The sequence below is a fragment of the Cucumis sativus genome, chromosome 1 (assembly GCF_000004075.3).
Source record: "Cucumis sativus cultivar 9930 chromosome 1, Cucumber_9930_V3, whole genome shotgun sequence".
In the NCBI taxonomy this organism is placed as follows: Eukaryota; Viridiplantae; Streptophyta; class Magnoliopsida; order Cucurbitales; family Cucurbitaceae; genus Cucumis; species Cucumis sativus.
The window spans coordinates 3,120,617-3,144,653 of NC_026655.2; the positions used below are offsets into that span (position 1 = coordinate 3,120,617).

At 33.5% G+C, this 24,037-nt stretch overlaps 2 long non-coding RNA genes across 7 annotated transcripts; one reads left to right on the forward strand and one right to left on the reverse strand.

Annotated features, from left to right (window-relative positions):
* The first annotated feature begins 1,577 nt into the window (after positions 1-1,577).
* LOC101214464 lies at positions 1,578-12,233 on the forward strand. 6 transcript variants are annotated; one of them, XR_004214839.1, is made up of 11 exons: positions 1,578-1,655; positions 2,195-2,300; positions 2,398-2,456; positions 4,526-4,611; positions 5,179-5,264; positions 5,512-5,667; positions 6,027-6,141; positions 6,883-7,093; positions 7,794-7,909; positions 8,058-8,169; positions 10,050-12,233. It is a non-coding gene; the product is annotated as a protein NETWORKED 4A (long non-coding RNA). The 6 variants fall into 6 exon arrangements; XR_004214846.1 differs by lacking the exon at positions 1,578-1,655 and adding an exon at positions 3,699-3,854 and having other exon boundaries at positions 1,705-2,300; XR_004214841.1 differs by lacking the exon at positions 1,578-1,655 and adding an exon at positions 1,705-2,084.
* Positions 12,234-12,764: 531 nt separating this feature from the next.
* On the reverse strand, positions 12,765-14,438 carry LOC116402406. The gene is made up of 2 exons (XR_004214847.1): positions 13,658-14,438; positions 12,765-13,256 (listed from the first exon to the last, which is right to left on the reverse strand). It is a non-coding gene; the product is annotated as an uncharacterized LOC116402406 (long non-coding RNA).
* Positions 14,439-24,037: the final 9,599 nt, after the last annotated feature.

A 24,037-nucleotide genomic window follows, 5' to 3' on the forward strand; every position in this document is an offset into this window, starting at 1 on the left:
TATCATTTTACGTTAATAGCAATATAGAAAAATTAATTATAATGGCTATCAGAAATATAAATTGATAGCAACATCACTGATAGAAGATATCAGTGATAGCAACTAATATCACATTTATCAAATTGAAAGCTATCATTGATAACAATTATCAACGATAAAAGCTAATTATAGCTACTGACACCATATTTCTCAAATTGAAAGTTACTCTACTCTTTAGTGGCTATCGTTGATAGTCATTATCAATTATATCAACTGATAACATATTTCTCAAATTAAAAGCTATCATACACAAAATCTATCAAGTGATAGCAACGTATAATAGCTATCAATGATATCTTTCAATTTAAGAAAATCGAAAAAAAAAAAACTGTAATGGTTGACAAGTTATCACTAACAGTAGTTGATAACAACTGATAACAACTATCAATGATATTTACTAATTGTAGCTATTAGTGATAACAATTATCAGTGGTAGATGCCATTAACGATAGATGGTATCACTGATAGATGTTATCAATGATAGTTGTTATCACTGATATATGCCATCGATGATAGTTGTTATCACTAATAGATGGATAGTTTGTAATTTGAGAAATTCGACAATTATTTTATCCAAGTGCTATATTTGCTATTATTTGAGGTTCTTTTTGCCATTTATGCAACTAACAAAAAAAAAAACTGTTTAATTTTTTTTATAGGTTAATTTTCATAAATGTAACAAAACACAAAAATATTTACGACCCGTATAACAGAAAAAAAAGAGCCCATGAGTCGATACCATATTTTTCAAAAATCATAGATTTGCCCCTGAATATATTCGTCAATTCTCTTTCTTTTTATTCTTCTTCACGCTTAATTAAATTCTCTCCCAAATTTTTTGAGCTCATCTTCCATATTTTATTTCTTATACTTTTAGACAGTTTATTATTCTGTTTAAATCTTCACCATTTTCCAACAGATTCTTTGATGCTACCTCATTTTTTTCATATTCAAGAATATCAAAATCGTTTAAATATCATTGTGACATGATCTAAACGATCGTTTATCATTGTCAACACGATCATTTAGAATTGAAGTTACTTTTCGATCGTTTAAAAAGAAATACATGATCATGTGAATATGATGGTTTACTTGGTTAACACGATCGTTTAGATTTGAAGCCATTTTCCAATTGTTTAAAAAGAAGTACACGATCGTGTGGATATGATCTAAACGATTGTTTACCATTGTCAACATGATCATTTAGATTTGAAACTATTTTTTCATCGTTTAAAAATAATTACACGATCGTGTGGATATGATCTAAATAAACATTTACCATTATCTACATCATTGGGATCACGATCGTGTGACCGATTAATCATGTGTTAACTGAAATATTTTTTTGTACTTTCTATTATGGGTTTGTGAATTTTTTTTTTCTAGAATTGTTTTATACGATGTAAATATTTTAAGGTTTTGTCATATTTTTTTTAAATCCATTTTTTCTATCCCTACCAACAAAAAAAACCCACCTTTAATTAGTCCGCTAATATGATTTATTACTTTGCTTGCCGCTATTTATGTTTTTAACTTAGTTAAATTAACCGTCGTATACATTTTAAAGAACCATGGAGGACGAAGTTCAGAATGATGCGAACGATCAGGTGGCAGATGTGAGTTTTTCTGTTCTTAACTATTATCTCTGAGAACATACATTTTCATTAAAAAATTTCACATATTGTGGGTATTCCCATTTTTGTGTGGGTATTCCCATTTTTGTTTTTCCCCTTTCAATTATTCATCCAAAGAAACCTAAATCTTTGAGTTGCCATTTGGCGAACCACACACTTGTGTGTTTCAACAGTCTACGAGAATTTCATTCTATTATGTACAACTGTAGGTGTATAGCATTCTGGTAATCCAAGGAATAAATTGTATAACCCTTGAGGTGGCAGTCATTGATGATTTACCGAGTTACCCTAAATGCTATACTATTAGTTGTCTGGTCTTGTTTAAGATTACACAGTCCAATCTAGTTCTTGAAGTATTTTCTATTGGATTGTTCACTGGTGCTAAGGATCGAAGCTGCATTCTGCTGTCGAGTTACAGGCCCATATCTTACTATGTCTCTTTATCAAGCAGTTACGAATTGTTGTTCATGTGCAAGCATAGATGCGACAGCATGATGCATTTATATGGTTTATTCTTGCAGATTGCCTTCGATCCAACTAAGAAGAAGAAGAAGAAGAAGGTTGTACTTCAGGATCGGACTGATGAGATTGTTGACAAGTTAGCAGAGAAAACTGAAAGTCTGTCAGGTATGAAAAGTTGGCATTACATTCCATTTCCATTTCATGATATTTTTATTTTGTTGGTGAAATGGGAATTGTTGATGATTTTTTTTGTGTCCTGCAGTTTCTGATGGTTTGGAGACTACCACATTTTCTGGACTTAAAAAGAAGAAGAAAAAACAAGTATGTCTTACTTTTCTTTGGTCAAGTTCTATTTAGTGATTGATCTCATTTATTTTAATTATAGGTAGAGGTTAGCAACGCATATGGCATATGCAAACATAACTTAATCCAAGTATTATATACCAATGTGTTTAAAATTACATTTATATGAATGTTAAAACACAATCATAGTCCATGAATTTCAAACTTTTGTATCAAAAATCTTTTAATCTTTCAATTTTGTGTCCGAGGGGTCATATATGACTAATTGATTTAGGAGCTATCAATTTATTTTATGTCCAGTTGAACACTAAACATCCAGTTTTGTAACTAGTAGATACAATAATTAAGCATCTAATACAAAACCTATTTGACATTCAGATTATATGTCTAATATGATGTTTATTTTATAATCATTTTGAATATGCAACAAACCTTTCAATACTTTAGCCAACTATTAGTCCCCAAATTGAGAATTTAGTGTTCTATTAGACGTTTCGCTATAAAATACAAATCTGAAAGTTTATTTGTTAAACTTATTTAACCTTATATGAATTTGTGTCTCCTGTGACATAAAGTTCTCAATTCTCCATGGAGAAAAATGTGCACTTTTAATGTTCATTTTTGTGGCCAATGATGGCTTTATTTGAGTATTAGTCTCATTTCATTATTTTAGTGAAAAGTTATGTTTCTGTTTCAAAAATCTTCATATGAATTTGTATCTCCTCTAATGCAAAGTTCTCGACCTGCACATGGAGAACCGAGCGTATTTTTAACGTTCAGTGACCATATAGACACAAATTTAAAAGTTTATCGGCTAAACTTATGTACCTTTATATTATGATATCCCCGTTGGCATGAACTTAAAAGTTTATTGGCTAAACTTGTTTAACCTTATATTTATGATATCCCCGTTGGCATGAACTTAAAAGTTTATTGGCTAAACTTGTTTAACCTTATATTTATTGTATCTTCTCTGACATAAAGTTCTTGATTTTTCATGGAGGAGATTGAAGAAAGATGAACATTGTTAGAATATGTCGTATCTTACTAAAAACTTAAAAAGAAAAAGAGAACAAAAGTTTCACATGGCTCACCATGCACCTCAAGCTCGTTTCATTAAAAAGGACGACTTGCTTTAGAAGCACGAGTACTTTTTGAAGAACTGCACAATTGGCCTTCTATTGTATGGAGTTTCTCATTGAAAACGAGTTGTGTATATAATTTATACTTTTTTGTTTGCCATCTCCTTTTCAACTGTAGCCCTTTTCGACTGAAAAGTGATTATTATGCCAATAAGACCAAGTGGGGGAAATGAAGACCATAAGGGAGTTATTCTACAGTTTCGTTATCCTTGGGAGGGAAGTGATTGTGTCACACCTTGCCCAGCACACGTCTTTGCTTGGTATGCGAGACACGGTATGAATTTGAGTATTCTGACGCGTTAAACACCAAAATACTCAGCTTGAGGTCCTTAAGCTTTGCTATAGCATTGAGAAAGTTGGTGCATAGTTGTGCAAGCTCTTGTCAATCTTTATACATGGGGGATGGGGATCATCAATTTTTAATATAGAACCTGTTTGAATCCGTTGATGCTCTTTTAGGGCTTAATGGTTGGAGAGTCGAAAAATGGAATTCTTGGAGGGTTTGAAAGATCTCAAGTGAAGGTTTGGTCTTGTTTTAGATTCTGTGTTTTTGTGGACTATGCGACTTTGCCTATTTGTAATTATTAGTTAGGACTTGTTTAGTTTGTATTGAGATGTTAGAATCTCATATTGAAAAAGTCAAGGGAACTCACACTTCTTATAAGATAAGATAAAGATAGATGAGTTACTCCTCCCATTGCCATTGAGGTGGAACCTCATACTATCAAAAAGTTTGATCTGAAGCTGTTTTTATAGTTTGCAATCTCTCCTTTTCATTGGTTTTTTTATAAATGAATTCTCGAAATTTATTTTTTTAGAAAAATCTTAATTACTGTTGACGAGTGTCCACTGGAATATATCTTGTTACCAACTATGAGTGATTGTGTTCACTTCTAATTTCGACCTTTGTTATAGTTTTTTTCCCTTCCCTCTTATTTATTTCAGATAAATATGTGATTTGCATTGGGTGCAAGAGTCCGGACACTATTTTTTCAAAGGAGAACCGGCTTTTCTTTCTCAGATGCGAGAAGGTAAGGTTTTTTTCTTTTGGTTTTTGTTTTGTATTTTTTCCCTTGCAGTGTGTTTATCCTATGGTCGTGATTTTTGTGTGAATTTGTGTTAGTATATTAAATTTACCATTACCCACTACAAGCCTTTTGGGTCAATCGATGATTTAAGAAGGTGTGTTACTTTAGATGTCCTGTATTCGAACCCTTGCAATGTTGTTTTCTCCCCAATTAAAATTAATTTCCACTTATTAGGCCTTTCAAGTATTTCAACCCCACAAGTAATGAGAGTATTGTGATATAGATTAAATTTACCTTCACTCATTAGCTCGAGTTTTGGATTGAATTGGCGATTTAAGATGCTATGAGAGTAGGTTACTTCAGGATGTCGTTGATTAAGAGAGTAGGGGTATAATGGTCCTACCATTTTATAAATGAAATCTCAGTATTTATTTTAAAACATCTTAATTACTGTTGACGAGTGTCCACTGGAATACATCTTGTTACCAACTATGAGTGATTTTGTTCACTTCTAATTTCGACCTTCGTTATAGTTTTTTCCCTTCCCTCTCATTTATTTAGTTATTTCAGATGAATATGTGATTTGCATTGGGTGCAAGAGTCTGGACACTCTTCTTTCAAAGGAGAACCGGCTTTTCTTTCTCAGGTGCGAGATGGTAAGGTTTTTTTTTTTTTTTTTTGGTTTTGGTTTTGTTTTTTTTCCCTTGCAGTCTATTTATTATATGGTAGTGATTTTTGTGTGAGTTTCTGTTAGATAGTATATTAAATTTACCCTTATCCACTAGGTTAAGTTTTTAGGTCAATCGGTGATTTAAGATCTTGTGTTGCTTTAGATGTTCTGTATTTACTCTTGCAATATTGTCTCCTCTCTAATTAAAATTCATTTCAATTTTCACTTGTTAGGTTTTTCAAGTATTTCAAGTTCACAAGTGACATGACTATTGTGATGTATGATTAAATTTACGTTCACTCATCCGCACAAGTTTTGGATTGGATTAAGGATTGGATTAAGATGCTATCAGAGGTTACTTCAAGATGTCGTTGATTAAGAAAGTAGGGGTATAATGGTCCTGCCATTTTATAAATTCCAGTGATTATTTTGATGCATTGTTGGGGAAATGATGAATCGGAATATTTCGTCCATTGTAAATTTATTTATTATGCCTGATTGTTTATTTAAGATCTGATATTTGAATAGATAATTTTTTATTTATCCCGTGCTTCTTCCTAGTAGAATGACAGCCGAAGATCGGACCTTTTCACGTGCTTGAAAATCTATTATTTAATTGTTAGTTCTTTTTAATATACATGAATATGATTAACTAGAAGCTATCGGTATTCTTTTCAATTTCACAAGCTTCGCGTTCTTTACCCTGTTTTTATCATACGGCTTAAGGTGTTTTGTGTTCGATCAACAGTGGTTCTGGACGATCAGTTGCTCCAATTAAAGCTGGGTTTGTTGCTCGTGTTGGCCGGAGGAACAATGGAACGTGACTTGTACATTGTTCCTTTATATTGAAGCCCGATGATTGAGTAATAACCTCTTGTTAAAACTTGGTTTACTATCGAATGACCATAAGTGAATTTTGAAGTGAATGCTATGTTGTAGTTGTGATTCTAGAACTTAAGAGAATGACGAGGCTATGAGATGGTGTTTATGCTCACTCTCTATCAACGTGGCATGCGAATTGCTTACATTAAGCCTTCCAAATATACCACCCTTTTTTTTTCGTGATCGTTGTTGCTTTGTGACGTCTACTTCTCCTTTTCCATTGTTCAATGGAGATTTCATAACCACGATTTAATTGTGAGGGTGAAAATGTAAATTCACATGGTAATAGCTGTCATTGCTTATTTTGAGCATCGATGGAATGTATAGTTTCTGGGATTAGGACTAGGATGGAGATGGGTAAGACGCGATTGCTGTAGGGTTCATTAGTTTACTTCACCATTTGCATCTTTTAAATTAGCATAGCCACGCGAATGTAACCAAAATAGAACGACCAAATAAATGTCTATTCTTGATTTTTTTTTTGGGTTGCGTAATTTAAAGGACGGTATGCCATTTCCTTAACCAAAATAGAGTTATGCGTAAACTGTCACAGCTCCCATTTAATTACACGATTTGTTTAGTTGACTTGAGCCCCACAGGTATATTCCTACGTTTTTATACTTATCTATAAGGTTGAAATGAAACAAAACAAATAAAATAAACACCCATAACCACGATCTATGTTTTATCTTAATTATCTTGGTTCTGATTTGGACTGGTAGCGTGGGATCCTGGTTTCGTGGGATGTAAAGTCAACCAGAAGGGCAATATGGCCATTTGAACTTAATAGGAAGAATGGTTGGAAAAATGGGGAAAAGCAGAGCAGGCACTGTCTGTTGATTGTTCTCAATCAGGCATCCACCATTTCCACTCGGTTTTGTGCCTCTTCAATATCTCCAATAGCAGAATAAACGATACAGCCATTGAATTACAGTAAGTTTGTCCACTCCTGATCTCTCACTTGTTATTTGTATTTCCACTTCACTTCACAACTCTGCTCTAGTGATCCGATTCCCCTTCTACTCCACTAGGGACGGTTGAGATTTGGATTACCTCGAGACTTCTTTGGTATCGGGGTAAATAGAAATGAACTCATTCATTAGGTTAATTTTTGGAGGTAACTTAAATCGTGTTGGGAAAATTAGGATGTAATTGTGTGTATCTATTTATTATCGGTGGGAAAATTATTAGCGTATGATTTTGTATGTGTATTGTATTATTTGTATTAAAGAGGGAGGTAGGGTGGGAGTGTATTAAATTAAAAGCGAACGCGTGGACAACATAGTCTGAACTGGAGGTGTGTTGCGGACAGTTGTTAATTTAATACAACCCCGCGCGCCTACACTTCTTCTAAACGCTAATGAGATTTATTAATTTGAAACCCCTACGTGTTCCGCGCCTCTTTGATCTCTCTTGTCTTTAATAATGAACCATATTTAGTCTTTAATGGGCCTTAAACAAAGCCCAGTTCTGTTCCAATTGTTTGTATTCATCGTTCTACTTGTTCAACCTACTACCGAACTCCAGTTCAGCCATAGCTGATTTGATTTGATTTGAATTTGTTGAGAAAGTAAATTGGGTTTCTGTTTCCCTTTTCTTTGGATCGTATGTATGCTTAACTTTTCATTTTCAGTTTCACGTTGCTGAAGCTGCCGGAGGAATCAGGGACGAGGGAGGCCCTCTCTCTCTCTCTCTGAGTCAACGTCCAACTTCAGGCTTTCTTTCTACCGCTGAATGGCTAACTCATTGGTATTACTTTTTAATCATCACTTCAAAATCCTTTATGTTCTTTCTCCTTTATTGCACATCTCGGATTACCTGCTTATTTGGCTACATTTACACTTGCAAAAATTAACGAATACAATGATGGTTATCTCCTTCGCTGCTCCTGTCTCAGGCTCGGAGCGATAGGAAATTCAAGAGGTTGGAATCTCGGAAGTCTCATTCATGGTGGTGGGACAGTCACGTCAGCCCCAAAAATTCTAGATGGCTCACAGAGAATCTCGAGGGTTAGTTTCTACTTTGTTTGTTTGGTTTTTTTTCTTGTTGGGTTTGGGTCGTAGGAGTTTGAGTTATTGCTGGGGACATCAATGCTTACCTTCCAAAACATATCAATCCACTGCCTTGATGAATTGCCTAATAAGTTTCCAACCCTTATGTCTGTTTTCCATGTGATATCATAGTAATATTGTTTAGTTTATTTAAATAAATATGTTTTAAATTTTTATGGTATAAAATCATCAGAGAACAAGATTTTTTTAAGTAGCTTCTTAACTTCAAGTTCATGTTTCAACCACTTCAAAAAATAACTGGATTTTTAAATAACTTTTTAGTTTTGTGATTGAAGAAGTTATTTAGAGAATATGTAATATAGACCCGAAACTAGTGCTTCTTTCATGGAAGTGAATTTCAACAAATATTGAGAAATCTTGAACTCATTTCAGCTTTTTATTTTTTAAACTATGCATGGCTCTTACAACACTCTTTTTAAAGTCACTGGTCAGGAAAAAATACCCACAAAACTCAACTCGATATGGTTACGATTTCTTGGTAGCTTGCAAAATTTTTATGAAACTGTTTAACAGATAGAACAACATTTGATTGGTTATATCCTGTATTTTGAGTTAGCAAAGTTGTCCTCCCATTCCGTTCCATTTTTTTCAGGACAAATAATTATGAGAAGAAGAAAAAAACTTTGAACAACATATAATTTAGGGACTAAATTATTATATTTTGATGAAATCAAATAAAGGCAAAGTAAAAAACTGTAATTATACCCTCAAACTTTCAAAATTAAAAATTAAAAATTAAGCCCTCGAACTTATCCAAATTTTAAAATTGGACCCTCAAACTTACATAATTATATAAATCGTAGTCATTATATAAGTTTGAGAATTCACTTTTTATCATTTGTGGGTCTATTTCTTATAGTTATTGTAAGCTTGATGGTCCAGTTTTAACACTTTTAAAAGTTCAAGGATCTAATTGTTGTTGTTGAAAGTTTGGAGGTGTAATTACAACTTCCATCCTACTTTAAGGGTGGTTTTTGCAATTTGCCCTAAATAAAGTAGGTACTTTATTTTGATTTATTTATTAATATTTTTAGCAATTTTTAATATATAGGTATCCTAATTTTTAGTTAGGAACATTGTCCCTATATTCCGCTTCATTTTTGTAAGGAGTAATAATTAAGAATGGAAAAAAACCTTAGAACCGCATATAATTTTTTCTATCTATATGATCATTATGATAAATGCTGAATAATAGCTTTGAATTCTCAAATTGCTTTGGAATGGTATTGCACAGATAGCAAAAACTCACTTTTAGTGTTTGTTTTTTATTTTAGAATATCACTTCGCTCTTTTGTTTTTGTTTTCGCTGGGAGTGCTTTAAAAAAATGAAGTTTTATTAGGTATATTGGGAATGCTTCAATATATAGCCAATATATAGATAATTTTGTTATGTCATACCACCTTTCTTTTACTATATTTGTCTTTGCACATTTGTTTAACATTTACCGACTCAAATACCCTCGACTTGCCAAATAACAACTAGAGAAATTGTTCTCCAATTCTCTGTAGACATGACATCTGTTTCCATCATGCTAGAATTTTTCCCTTTATGTAATAGTTCTCCCCATTTTCAATTTATATTCTAAAAGGGGTGGGTTTAAATTTGGGAATATGGGTAGCAGTTGCAAAATTTTAGCTTTTTCCTCCTTTCTGCATGAATCTTATGGTGCGTGTGTTTCAACTACCTAAACATTGGCATGGAATTAGTTTTGTCAGCTCCATGTTTTATTTCTGCAATTCAACAATAGGTGAAAGTCAATGTTAATTCTTCATCACAATGCTAAACAAAAAATTGACAAAACGATCCTTGATGTCAGAGATGGACCGCAGCATCAAGCGTATGTTGAAGCTAATTGAAGAGGATGCAGATTCATTTGCAAAGAAGGCTGAAATGTATTATCAGAAGAGGCCAGTGTTGATCTCTCATGTTGAGGAATTCTACCGCATGTATCGTTCCCTTGCTGAGCGTTATGATCACGTGACAGGTGAGCTTCGAAAAAATATTCCTTCAGATCTACAATCTCAGGGCTCTGGCATTTCTGACCTGGGCTCTGAGCCGCCCTCTACATGGCCCTCTCCTGATCAAAGGCTTGGGCGTCGAAAATCTGGACCACGAGCTGCTGGCTTTGATTTCTTCCTTGGATCTGGTGGAAGCAACTCCGATACTTGCCAAAAGGAAGGAGATGAGTCATCTTCCTTGACTGAATCTGAACCTGAATCTGACGATTCATCGGTAAACAATTATTCAGGTGGTGATCAAGGTCTGAACAGGAAGATGATTGAATTGGAGATTGAGCTTCGTGAGGCTAAAGAAAAGCTCCGCATGAAAGCAGATAATGCAGAAGGTTCCTTTCCATTCAAGGGGGCAGCAGATGAAAATTCTGATTATGTTTTTGCTAGAATTGCTGGGTATGAGGAAGAATTAAGGAATGCAAATGAGAAGCTGCGAATTTCAGATGTGCAGATCATGAGGTTGAAAAGTGAGCTCCAAAAGTACAGGGAATCAGTAATGACCAAAGGTTTGCAGGTTGAGTCTTTGTCTGATACAATGGAAGAAACCCAGAGGCATGAAGATGGGGTTCCTTTGGTCATTAATCAGGAATCAGAGGTTGACGAACATCATAGAGGTTCAGGAGCTGACCATGCCATTACCGTTGAGGGACTGGTGGAAGAGCAGAAAATTACCAAGGAAAGACTTGAGATTTCACAGAAAGAACTTTCTAAATTAAAGCTTGAGCTTGAGAACAATAGATCACCTGAGAAAATCTGCCATTTGCAGAATGAGCTTGAAGCTGCCCGAAAAGATACCACTACATGGAAGGCCAAGCTGAGTGCGGAGAGAAGAGAGGTCTCCAAGCTCCAAGAAAGAATTTCAAGGTTGAAAGCTAGTTTATCGGATCGAGATCATGAGATAAGGGATTTAAAACTAGCAGTATCTGATGCTGAGCAGAAAATCTTTCCCGAGAAAGCACAAGTTAAGGCTGAAATGTCTAAGCTACTTGAGGAGCAAACTGTGTTGATGGAACAAGTCAGAGAATCGGAACATCGGGCTCGTCTTTTGGAGGATGAAATCAGAAAAATAAAGGGGGAAAAGGTGGATTTGGAAGAGAGACTTAATGGTGAAATCGAGCGGTTGGAGACGACAATTGTTGAGAAAGTAGAATGCATGGAGTATTTTAAAAATGGGCTGAATGATTTGGAATCTGAAAGGGATCAGCTACAGGATGAAATTGTTGCTTTGAAAGAGAAACTGAGGTCTAAAGATAAGCAGGTAGATGATATAAGGAAGCATGTGGAAAAATTGGAAAGGGAACGTGTGGAACTAGTGTCAGGTATTGATAAAGCAGACAAGGTGGCGGAGAAGTTAAGATTAAGAGAGAAGGAGCTGGAGGGGGAGGTGGAGAAGCAAAGAATACTGATAATGGAAGGAGCCGAGGAAAAGAGAGAGGCTATAAGGCAGCTATGTTTTTCGATTGAGCACTACAGGAGTGGATATCATATGCTTAGAGAAGTTTTTATTGGTCAAAAGCGGGTTCCAGTGTTGGCTTCTTAAGTACATGTTTAGAATAACATCGAATCTCAAAACAGTTGTTGGCTTGTTTCTGGGATGAAACTAACGGTTTTCTGTTTGTTAAATTAAATTATGTAAATGTAGTTCGTTTAGAGAAACAATGGGCGGGAGTTTGATGTGAATCGTCCCAGCAGCGTCCTGTTGCCAAGTTTTGGCTCTTTTAACGTCTGTTGAAGTATGAAACACTTTTAGGACCTTTCGTACCTTGGATCAAACTTGAAATCTAGAAGACCAATGCGAACCACGCAAATGAGCTCCAATTCTAAGGCTTGTATTTTGTTGTGTATGAGACGCCAGGATTGAATCATTTTGACAAACGTTAACTTGTTGGTAAATAACCTTTGTCCAATGCCTACATGTAGCTCTTTATTCTTTATTTTAAGTACAGAAACGTCTTTCGAGGCAGCAACTAAGGGGCTTTTTAGGACAATATTACAGTTCTATTTATTTATTTTCTTAAAAAAAAAAAGTACTCCATGCTTTATACAAGGTTCAGTTTCATGCTAACATTGATGGTACTACACACTGAGATCTCCCCTATCCAAATCTGTGGCAAGAAAAATGAGTTATATTTTCTTCCTTTTTTAATATGTTCTTTTTTATTTCCAATTATCATACTCTATTTATTTATTTTCAATATTCTTGAAAACAAAAATTTTAATAGGAGCATTTTCAAATAAATATATCAAATCTTTCCTGGAGAAAAATGTTTCTATTCTATATTTGTAAAAAGAAAAAACTATTAAAAGTTTAGATCCTTTTTAAATAAGGAAAGTAAACCAATTATATTTATATAATTGTTTAGTAGTGAAATCTTGTTGAACTCTCGTACCAAAATGATAACCTGTGATGGGAAGCTCAACATAAGATTGAACCTTAACCACTATCTGGGGAGAAAACGAATTAATTCAGTGAGTGGCAAAACTTTTTTTAGAAAAACTTATAAAACATGCTCTCAAACTACTTAAATATAACCTCAATAACAAAGTAATAGTTAAAACGTTAAAATCACATATTAACAACAAGTATTTTCCAATAAACCTGGAGCCAACATTTGATAAAGGCAAGACACCTAAATATATGGTCAAGAATAGCTGAATAGCTTGTGCATGATCAAAAAATCATGCGGCAACAACTAGCTCATGCATATTTAGCATCTGCCACGATAGTAACCTCCATCCAATTCGACTATGATAGCATACTAAATATACGGCCTGGAATAGCTCACACATGATCCATATCCACAAGAAAACATACGGCCATTTAGCATCTACCACAGTAACAACATCGTCCATCCGCTCCTATGTGTACATAGAGCCACACCTACCATGGGTTAAGCTAGGTCTGAAGCCATATCACAATCCTCCATCCACAGTCACCTAGATTCAGATCCTTGGATCTTCGATCACGACCTCTTTCAGCCTCATAATCCCCCCGACAACCATAGGTGGTGCTACAGAAACACATTCACGTAGCCTTTAGGAAAATGATCACCAACCATCATTTCAAAATCATCACACGTTTAAAGTTTAAAACCAAACATGATTAAAAACTCATTTTCAATCCTCGACCATCAACACATACCTTTCAAACACTTTAAGTATAATAAATAATCAATGAGTATTTTAAAAACCCTTTGTCATCCAAATCATGACTATAAGAGTTTATGTAAACTGAAATTGGAATATAATAGTTTATGTAAACTGAAATTTATATTGAAAACATTTATAATTCATAGTTGATAAGTAATCATGTCTGAAATTTTCACAATCATGACATACTATAATAACTAGGAGTGAAAAAACCCAAACTGAATCGAAAAACAAATCGAACTGGTCTTCATCCCCCACTTACCTCTTAATCCCCCACTTCACTTTCTTCAACCATTCATGACAACCCCCCTCAATCGGTCTTCATCTCTCTCAAATTTTTTTCAAAATCTCCTCAACCCCCCTTCAATCTTTTCCCAAATCGTTTGATTCTTTCCCGATTTTCATACATAATCATCCCCTCATCTCTTCATTCGTCTTCAACCACACTGTCCCTATCGTTCTGTTGCCGGAAAAAAAATCCCTTTTTTTTTCTCAACTCCTCGTGAACATCTTCCTTATTTATGTTTGAATGGCCTTTGTTCTCTTGCGGGAAAAAAAATTTAGTCTTCCTCTCGTATAATTTCTGTCCCACTCTTCGCCCATGGATGTTTCGTTGACAGCTTTGCTCCACTGTGTCGTCTCCTAAGCAAAATGATATCCCCTTTTCGGTTTGGTTGAACAATTGGGCTTCCATCTAGCCTCTAAATCCATTCCTTGCATGTTCGATGACTCGTGTCGGTGAACATGCAAGTCTTTTTGTGCTTTCCCCTTCCACTTCCCCTTGTTGCTCGAACTGCGCATTTGTCGCTTGGAATTTTCCTTTTCGATCGGATTTCGTATCGAACTGACTCTGGACAGGTGCTACTCTTACCTGCTACACTTACCTGTGTGCCTATGCGATGTTCGAGCAAGGTAGGGTTGGATGTTGTCGGTTTCAATTCGATTTTTTCAAACATTGATGATGAGGTTCATAATTTACTATCTCTGATATTTTCTGTTTTATGCTTTTTTTTTGTTATTTCAATTTCCTTCAACATTTGTGCATTTTATACACATTTCTTGCTTACCATTGCAATATGTTATGTCTTGTTTAATGCAATTCTTTCCATTTATAAATTTATTCCATTTACATTTGGTTTGTCATTTCACAATCTTGTTGGACCATTTTTTATGTTCATAAATGTTAATTTTTTTTGGTTGCATTTCATTTTTCTTGTTGCAATTTACTCCAAATAAAGGCTACATTAAGATGTGGCCTCTGACTTGTCTGCTCTGTTTTCTTTATTGTAAACTCCATCCATGTAAGCCTTTGTCAATTTCCGTATATGTGCACTATATTTGTCTTTTGGTTTCGATCTGCCTTTGCTTATGCATCGTCTATGAAGGAATGGAATTCCCATAGCGGAAGTGTGTGAACGTCGTCCAAAAGAAATTCAATTTGAAACACATAGAAAACTTACCAATGAACACCATGAGCAGCACCACAGAATCTTCCTTGTTATTCTCAAGATAAAAAAAACACACAGAGTTTGTGGGCGTTCTGTGTTTTTGTTTTGTTTTAAAGGGAAAAAAAATTGCAGAGAGAATTTTTAAGAGATTGTATCACCTCCCTTCTATATCTTAACCAAAAGATATGAAGAGAGATGGAGACGGAAGTTATCAAAATAACTGAATTAATATTAATTTTATTTTATATTATATTATATCTTATATAATATTAATTTTATATTATATTATATATAATATAACCATAGACATATGAATCGAATCCATATTAAATTTTAATCTATAGTTTATTTATAAATTTTATTCATATTATTATTATTTGAATCATATTCAAATATTAACTTCTCTCATAAAAACTTTATATTATAATGTATCAAATACATTATATTAATATTATCATATACAATTTATCCCTTTAATCAATTTGAACAATTCAAATTAAACCAAAATAAATTTGATTCTCATTTATCTTTATTAAGCTAACAAGGGGATCTTATGAACCTACAGATTAAAGCTCCAATGATGTGAGATTAATTAATTAAACTCTTTAATTAAATTAATCAGTATTAATTAACTATCAGTTATTTCACTAAAGACCAATAGTTGCACTCTTCTTACTGTAGATATATTTTTGTGTCCATTAGATATAACCAATCAATAGTACAATGATTCTTCCAATTTGAATTTAGGGATTTGCCTCCAATTTGTTATGATTCCTTAGTAGAGATAAACATCGTTTGAAAAAAAGAATATAGCCATGAGTTCAAGTTTTTTCTTTTTTTTACTTGCTGGACTGAATTTAAAGTTTTCTTTAAACTGCCTACGTACCCTTTATAATGTAGGGATCAAGTCACAATGTAGTTTGATTTTTTTTTTTTTTTTTTTTTTTTTTTTTTTTTTTTTTTTGCGATTCACCTTTTAAGCTCTTGTGAGCTAAGAGCACCATGTAGTTTAGGCTCTTGCGATAAGGAGCTTCACATATTTAACAACTCAAATTTCCATCAAGGATTTGTTCACCTTCTTTATTTGTAGAATTGGTGAATATAATAATTATTGGGTTTACTGTCAAAGAACCTCTGTATTTGTGGTCAACAGACAACTTCTTCTTCATTCGTGATGGGACACGACTGTGTATCTCATCGTCCTTGTTGTTTTTCATGAAATGGTTTTACCTTTAAAGTTTTCATCTCGCTTTCATGTTGATCGCTTGACATCTTTAGACGATCAAAAGCAGATATTGAAGGTTGATCTTTCTTCGATGTGAAGATACTTAGCCTTTTGAAAACTGAAGTTTGAGTGGAAGTAGACATTGAATATTAGTTTTCTTCTTCTTTCGTGGCCATACTCAATCTTTGAAATATTGAAAATCGAGTAGTTGAAGACTTGATACAATTAAAGACAGAGGTACTTTGCTTAATTTCATTTGAATTGTCGACTTTTTCTATGCTGACAACATGACATGTAGTGACTTCTAATACTTCCTTTGGATGATCATCAAGAAAGCTTCTTGAAAAGAATTCTTTCAAAGTTATCGATTGTCGAAGTTGGAAGAAGTCCTCATCTTTTCCTTTGATAGGCTTAGACTTCCACATCTTCTTGTTTCTTTTCTCCTTTTTATGGGAGTTGCTTCCTTTTCCATGCTTCTGATGGAAGTACAACTTCGTTTGAATGGAATTTGGTTGTCTCCCTCTTTTACGAGTCACGACTATCCATCCTTCGTAATCATCTTCAACAGGATTTTCTTTGTTTTGAGAGTCTGTTGTCACAATCTTTTGTTTGAGTTGAACAAGTATAGGTTCGAAAGTCCCAAACTGAATCAAGTTTTTCCATTCATCGTAAAGTTGTGTTGATGGTGGAACACTTAAAGTCATCTCAACTGAAACATGATTCATCTGAGCTACTTCATCCATATCTAACTCGATCTTCTTTTCACAAGCCAACTTTAGAATCAACTCTTTGGTACTTAATAGTTAGGATCATCTACTTTTCCTGCTTGTTTCGATCGTTTGAATTCTGACAGTCGAATAAGTTGTTTGTCTAGCAGCTGCTCTAACATGTTTGCAACATCAAAGTCGAAAAATGGATAAACTTTTTTCTATCTTTTCTTAAGAGTTGGACGATGCTTCTCTTCATCATCATGGTTTCTTTCAAAAAAAAAAATTCTTTTCTTTTGGAGAAATATTTCAATGGAGACTCATGAACAACCAGAGACTCATTAATGATACTATTTGTGATCTTTCTAGTGTCGTTGATTTCATTCTTTCCATTTTTTAGTTCAGAGATTAAGAAATATTTAGTTCCTCTATTAGCGATGCTCAATTCTATGTCATGAGCACGAGTTGCTAATTCTTCAAATTTACGGGGTTTTATTCCCTGCAAAATATAGAAAAGTTCCCAGTGCATGCCTTGGGTACACATCTCCACTGCAGACAGTTCTGTGAGCTTGTCTTTGCAATCCAAGCTTAGAGCTCTCCATCGGTTTATGTAGCCAATGACTGACTCTCCATTTCACTGTCTCATGTTTGTAAGCTCCATCATGCTTACAGTGCATCTAGTGTTGTAGAAACAGTTGAAGAATTTCAGTTGTGCCCAACTGTGACTTCTAGCTCCAGATCAGTATACCACTCAAAAGCATTTCCTTTTAAGCTTCGAATGAACTGCCTCACTAGTTGGTTCCCTTTTGAACCGTTCTCACGTGTTTCAACAAAGTAAGCAATGTGTTGCTTTGGATTGCCCTTTCCGTCGAATTGTTGGAACTTTGGAGGTTGATACCCAATAGGCTAAATGGATAAAAGCCTTATGGCAGCGGAAGAATTAAAGAACTATTACTCAATTTCACTTGGAAATCTTAAAATACCGATAGATTGGCAAAATTAGTATCAAAATTCTAAATATAAAACTAAACATGCTTTTAATTTATAAGATACGAGAACTTACTTTCGATGACGTCTCTGAATCTATAAATCAATCTCCAAATTGGATCAACACCCGTCGAAGACCTTCTTATCCTCTGTGATGAGATTGATTTGTGGGAACCAATTGGGATGGAAAAAGGTTTTGAGATTTTTCAGAGAAACTTTTTTCTTTTTGCAGAGTGAAAAAACTTTGGTTTTTTTTTTTTTTTTATGAATTTGGTTAAAGAAACCTGTTTTCTTCTAAATATTTATAACTCTCTTTTCTTCTTGCAATACAAAAAGGAGTAGGAGAAAATCATGAGATTCTATTATCAAATCATATTTAATTAATATTTCATTCAAATCTTATTTGAATAAATATCTCTCCAATATCTTATAGATTTATATTAATATAATTAATATAATTATATTTAATTAATATTTCATTCAAATCTTATTTGAATGAATATCTCTCCAATAGTATTTTATAAATTTATTTAAATCAAATTTAATTAAATAAATCTAAATTATTAATTAATTCTCTAATTAATTAATAGCTAAATTAAATATCTTGTATTTAACTTAAATTAAATTTGAATCATATTCAAATATAATATAAGTATCACTCATAACCAATAATTTTGATATGAATCCAATTCATATTAAATTAATACGTGAACTTACTCAAATATTTTATCTCTTATAAATTAAACTAATTATAATATGTAACTTTGTATTATAATGTATCACTATACATTGAACTAATTCTCTAAGTAAATTTTAACATTTCAAATTACGATCAATATAAATAAATCTCATTACCGTTTACGAGCTAGGAAGGAGACCTAATGGACCTAAAGATCAAAAGCTACAATAATTTGAGATTAATTGGCTAAACTCATAAACCACATTAATCAATATTCGTTAACTCTGGGTACACTCCACCAAAGACTCACAGTTGAACTCTTCTCCATGTAGATATATTTCTGTGTCCATGGATATAGACCAATAACAGTAAGTTAGTCCTTCACGAGTGTTCGTAACACTAGTTGGGTCACTTTGCTGTTTTACCCATAGGTTACCTTTAATCCTTAAATACAAGTGTTCTTCCAATGAACAACCTGTTTATGGTCCTACCAATAAACAGAAACCCCTCCCGTGCCATAAAGAGGGTAGGGCCCTTTGTTCAAGACCTGGAGACACCATTTAAGGGAACACTCATCTACTTACCCTAAATTAGGGAATGAGTGAATTTCATCTTGTGTAATTATGTTCCCAGCTCCCCACTCGGTATTGTCTCCAAATCATAAGCTTATTGAGTTGGTGATCTGACCACTCTCACCCGTACAAATCAAGGACAATCCATCATGAACAGGAGTTCATAACACACTCAGGATTAAGACTAAGTTACCTAGGTCATCCTAGTGAAATATAAACCTAACTAGTTAACAGAGTTACATTTAGTGGTTACTATTTCGCGGTCCAGTCTTATGCAAACTCATTGCATAGGATACTCTCACTCGCATGTCAACTACATGAACGCGTTGGATCATTATGTTTGTATCAAATACAAAGTAAGTCGTATCAATAGTGTTACCAGGATAAGGTACTAAACTTTGTCCTTATACTATAGACCATTTAAGTTGATCTTGAACATAGATCCATGTATGTCTTACATACTGTTCAAGACTCATTAAACAACTTATCATGTTAGTTTATTGAATTTGGGTTATTAAGTCAAAACTAATAATTTAATCAATAACAATTATTACAATAATAATATTTTATTAACAACGGTCAATAGATTATATTTACAATCTACGAGTTTTAGGACATAAATCCCAACACAAACATTAGCAAGTCATTGATTCTTTTGGTATATGGCTTAGAGTACATAAAAGAAGTTTGTGGCTGTCCTCCATACTGAGCTCTTATGGAGCTTGTGATCATATCTTGCAATTGTTGGACTGACAGGTAGATGACAAAGATGGACTGTTGCGTCTGATTTTCTTGCAACACAACTTTTCCTTTATCGTCAGCTTTGACAGTAGTAGTTTTGCTCGACTCAGCAATTTCACAAGTTTTCATTTGGTCTTTCAAGATAGCAATTTCATGTTCTTGCTCCTCGACAACTTTCATTAGGAAATTTATTTTCCTCTCCATCTCCGCCATGGCAGCTTCAACAGTTACATCAGTCGTCATGACAAACACTACTTCAAGGTCTGATTCTTGCTGTGGTAGAACAAAAGCAAGAGTATAATTGTTGAATGAAGGATTTTCTTTGAAGATGATCCCATCTTTAGGAAATTTCATCAGTTGCTTAAGGATACTCTGCGCGATGACAGAATCTTGATCTTGCTCCTGGATGATCCCCTTTGAACGACTGCAAATGAAAAATCTCGTGTAAGCGTCACTTGCAACAAAAGATTTGGATGCAGCTTTCCTTAGTGCCATTAGTTGGCTTGTTGATTTGAGTTTTCGAGAGAGAGATGAGAGGTAAAGATGTCCCACTAGTCGTGCCAATTTGTGCGCACGAGATTTCTAGAGAAATTTGATTCGTGGAGTTGAAGTAGTGTTGATGTTGTATTTTTGTTTATTTAAATGCGATGTGGTTTGATCTATAGAATTTGATCCTCTGATTCTCTCTCGACTGGATGCTTACGCTTGATTTGGAGGAAGCGGAGCACGTGATGTTCTTGAAGTTGGAGTCTTTGAAGAAGTATTGTATCTTCAAAGGAGCTTCAATCTTCGATGATGGTCGACTTCAGGAGTTAGGGAGTCTTCTAGCTCTTGGGAGAATTCTCGCTAGAGCTTCTGGAGTCCAAAAATTTCCAACCTCCTTACAAATAGGTGATAAGTCCATAACCAACTAACACAATCACTCAACAATTTTTTATTTTCCAGTTTATTAAGGTTGGTTTACCTTCAATAACATTGTTACTGTCTGAGAAATTGTGGTTTTAGGAGGATGAAAAACAACATAATTGTGAACCTTATTTTCTATGAAGGTGTGCACTAACTTATGTCTTTCTTTTTCTTTTTCTTTTTTTCTTTTTTTTTTTTTTTTGCAAAAACAAAATGTTTCACAAAACTTTCGAAAAACTGCACGAGCAAGAGTGTTGGCCACACACAGGGCAATGAGCAGCAAGGCAACATGCACACAGTGCGCGGAAGATGTTGTCTTGGTGCCATCTTTGCATGTGCGGAAGCAAACTTTCAAATGTCATTTACAGAATATTGTTCCAAACTTCATTTTTCTTCTTCTTTTCTTCTAGAAAATCTTTCCAGATCATATGTATATATGTGTGTGTATACATATATATTTGCTTTAACTTTTGTCTTCCTTTTTGTTTTTGTTTTTTTTTTTTTCAAAAAGAAAACGTGTCACAAAACTTTCTAAAAGCTGCACGAGCAAGGGGTGTTGGTCACACACAGGACAATGAACAACAAGGCAAGATGCACACGGTGCGCGGAAGATGTTGTCTTGGTGCCATCTTTGCACGTGCGGAAGCAAACTTTCAAATGTCATTTACAGAACATTGTTCCAAACTTTGTTTTTCTTCTTATTTTCTTCTAGAAAATCTTTCCAAAACATATGTATATGTGTGTGTATACATATATATTTGCTTTAACTTTTGTCTTTCTTTTTCTTTTTGTTTTTTTTTTCGCAAAAACAAAATGTTTCACAAAACTTTTGAAAAACTGCACGTGCAAGGGTGTTGGCCACACACAAGGCAATGAGCAGCAAGGCAAGATGCACACGGTGCGCGGAAGATGTTGTCTTGGTGCCATCTTTGCACGTGCGGAAGCAAACTTTCAAATGTCATTTACAGAACATTGTTCCAAACTTCATTTTCCTTCCTATATTCTTCTAGAAAATCTTTTCAGATCATATGTATATATGTGTGTGTATGCATATGTATTTGCTTTAACTTTTGTCTTCCTTTTTGTTTTTGTTTTTTTTTTTCTCAAAAAGAAAACGTTTCACAAAACTTTCGAAAAACTGCACGAGCAAGAGTGTTGGCCACACACAAGGCAATGAGCAACATGCACACTCTGTGTTTGGCGATATTAAATTATGTTAAGACTAATTATGTAATAGAGAAAATCAGATAAAAGTGTGAAATAACTAATATTTAAAGTAAATATTAGTTTAATTAGCAAGGGAATTTGAACACATTGTTGTGTACTGTTAATGGGAATGATACATTTAATTACTACATATATATCTCATAATAAAGCTAATTAAAGGGTGATTGAAAGATATATATATATATATATATATATATACCACTTTTAATTGACACTTCTCTCTTTAACTAATTTACCCTTCCTTCTCTCACACGCACTATATTATTTCTCCTAACTCAGAGAATGCTACCCCAACTCTAGAAAATTATTGTTATTATTATTATTGGTTTTAATGTGTGTGTGTGTGTAGAGAGAGAGAGAGAGTGTGTGATTTAATTTGTGATTGGTAATATATAAATTACAAAAGGAAGAAACAAGGTTGATGGTATGAAGGGGGCGGCTCAGATGGCTAAGAATTAAAGCCAAAGTCTTACCTAATTAATATATATTACTGTTATATATTTATTGGGTTATGGAACACATGATCACTTATAAGAATTTACCTCTAAAATAATATATATACAAAATTAAAGTTTAGTGTTTGTTTTGTTTTAGCTTTGCTTTTACTTTATGCATTGAAACATTCAAAAGCCTTTCTTTAGTTTGGGAGCAGAAGACTCTCAAAACCATCATCTTCACAGAATCTAAAATTGTTGTTATATCTACACTACCAAATTCGTACAACCATTTTTCTTTTTATCTCCATTTTTGTACGACAAGTAAAAATTATTGAATATCGAATTTGAATAAATAAAGTAACCTTCTCACATTTATGGATGGGAAAAACACAATAAATAATAATTCGCCTTCACCACAATTTAAAGAATGCATTCCATGGTGTAATCTATTGTGTGTACATAAAACTATTCATATATCCTAAAGCTCAAGAGTCTTAAATCAGTAGTATAAAAGTATGTCATAATTTATTCTTTTTCAGGCTTTTTGAAATTTTTGTACTGTATATATAATAAAGTACAACAATTTCTGTGTTTAATGAGTTGGGTTAATGCCACAAAATATTCACTAAGTCATGGTCGAGTAGAGAAGTAAACAAATATGACTATATGAGAATTTGAATATACCTAAACTAAAGAGAGGTTGTGCATGTCTAGTTATATATTGAGCAGCTTCAATATATATAATTTAGTTGTCTAAAGTTGTGTATTATATTATATCATAACAGGGGCAGTACAAATTACAAAATACGAAAGACCAAAATTATATCACAATATAGTTTTAATTGCATAAAGTTTCGGACCAATACAAAAATCTAGACACCATTTTTAGCTCAAATAAACAATATTAATTATTATTTGGATCTATCTATATGAATTGTATTATTTAAAATATTAAAAAAAAATTGTTGTTGAAACTAACCTTTTGAAAAACCAAATAATCAAATCAACCCATCTAACTAAGTTGATATTGAAAATGAAGAAAACTAAACCAACCACCATTTTATGGAAGGAACGAAATGAAGCAAGTTAAATTGATGAAGATCAAACCAAGTACAAGCCGTAGGGGTTTAATATTTGTTGGATTTAAGTAATTAATTATAAACTATATACATTTTTGGTTTTGACTTTGCCTCTCCCCTTTTGAAGAATATTATATATCCACAAATTAAAGCAAAGCATATATATATATATATATATAGACACACATACATGAAATGGAACAGGGAAAGGAAAAGAACACGTGTATTTGAATTGAAGGAAGGAATGGGTAGTTAAAAGTTTGGAGGTTTAGAAAGTTAGTTAGGTTTGAAAGTTATAGGCCAACCTGAATCAACTTTCCAATCCCATATACCATATATTTAAGCTTCTACACAGAATAATTAATCCACTTTTTTTTTAATATATATATATATATGAATTATATTTTTTGAACAAGTGATAGAATAAGGTAGGTGAGGTAATTAAGAGAGAAATGAATAATAATAATAATATATGATATGAGAAGGAAGGCAGGAGGTGGGTGTTATAACTATATAAAAGTTTATAAGTAGAAGTTGTAGGTTAGAAACTTGGGAAATAAAGACGTTGAAAGGAGAACCAAAATGAGATAGCTAGTGCACCAAGCAATAACTTGTCACACTTGGATTGGATTAT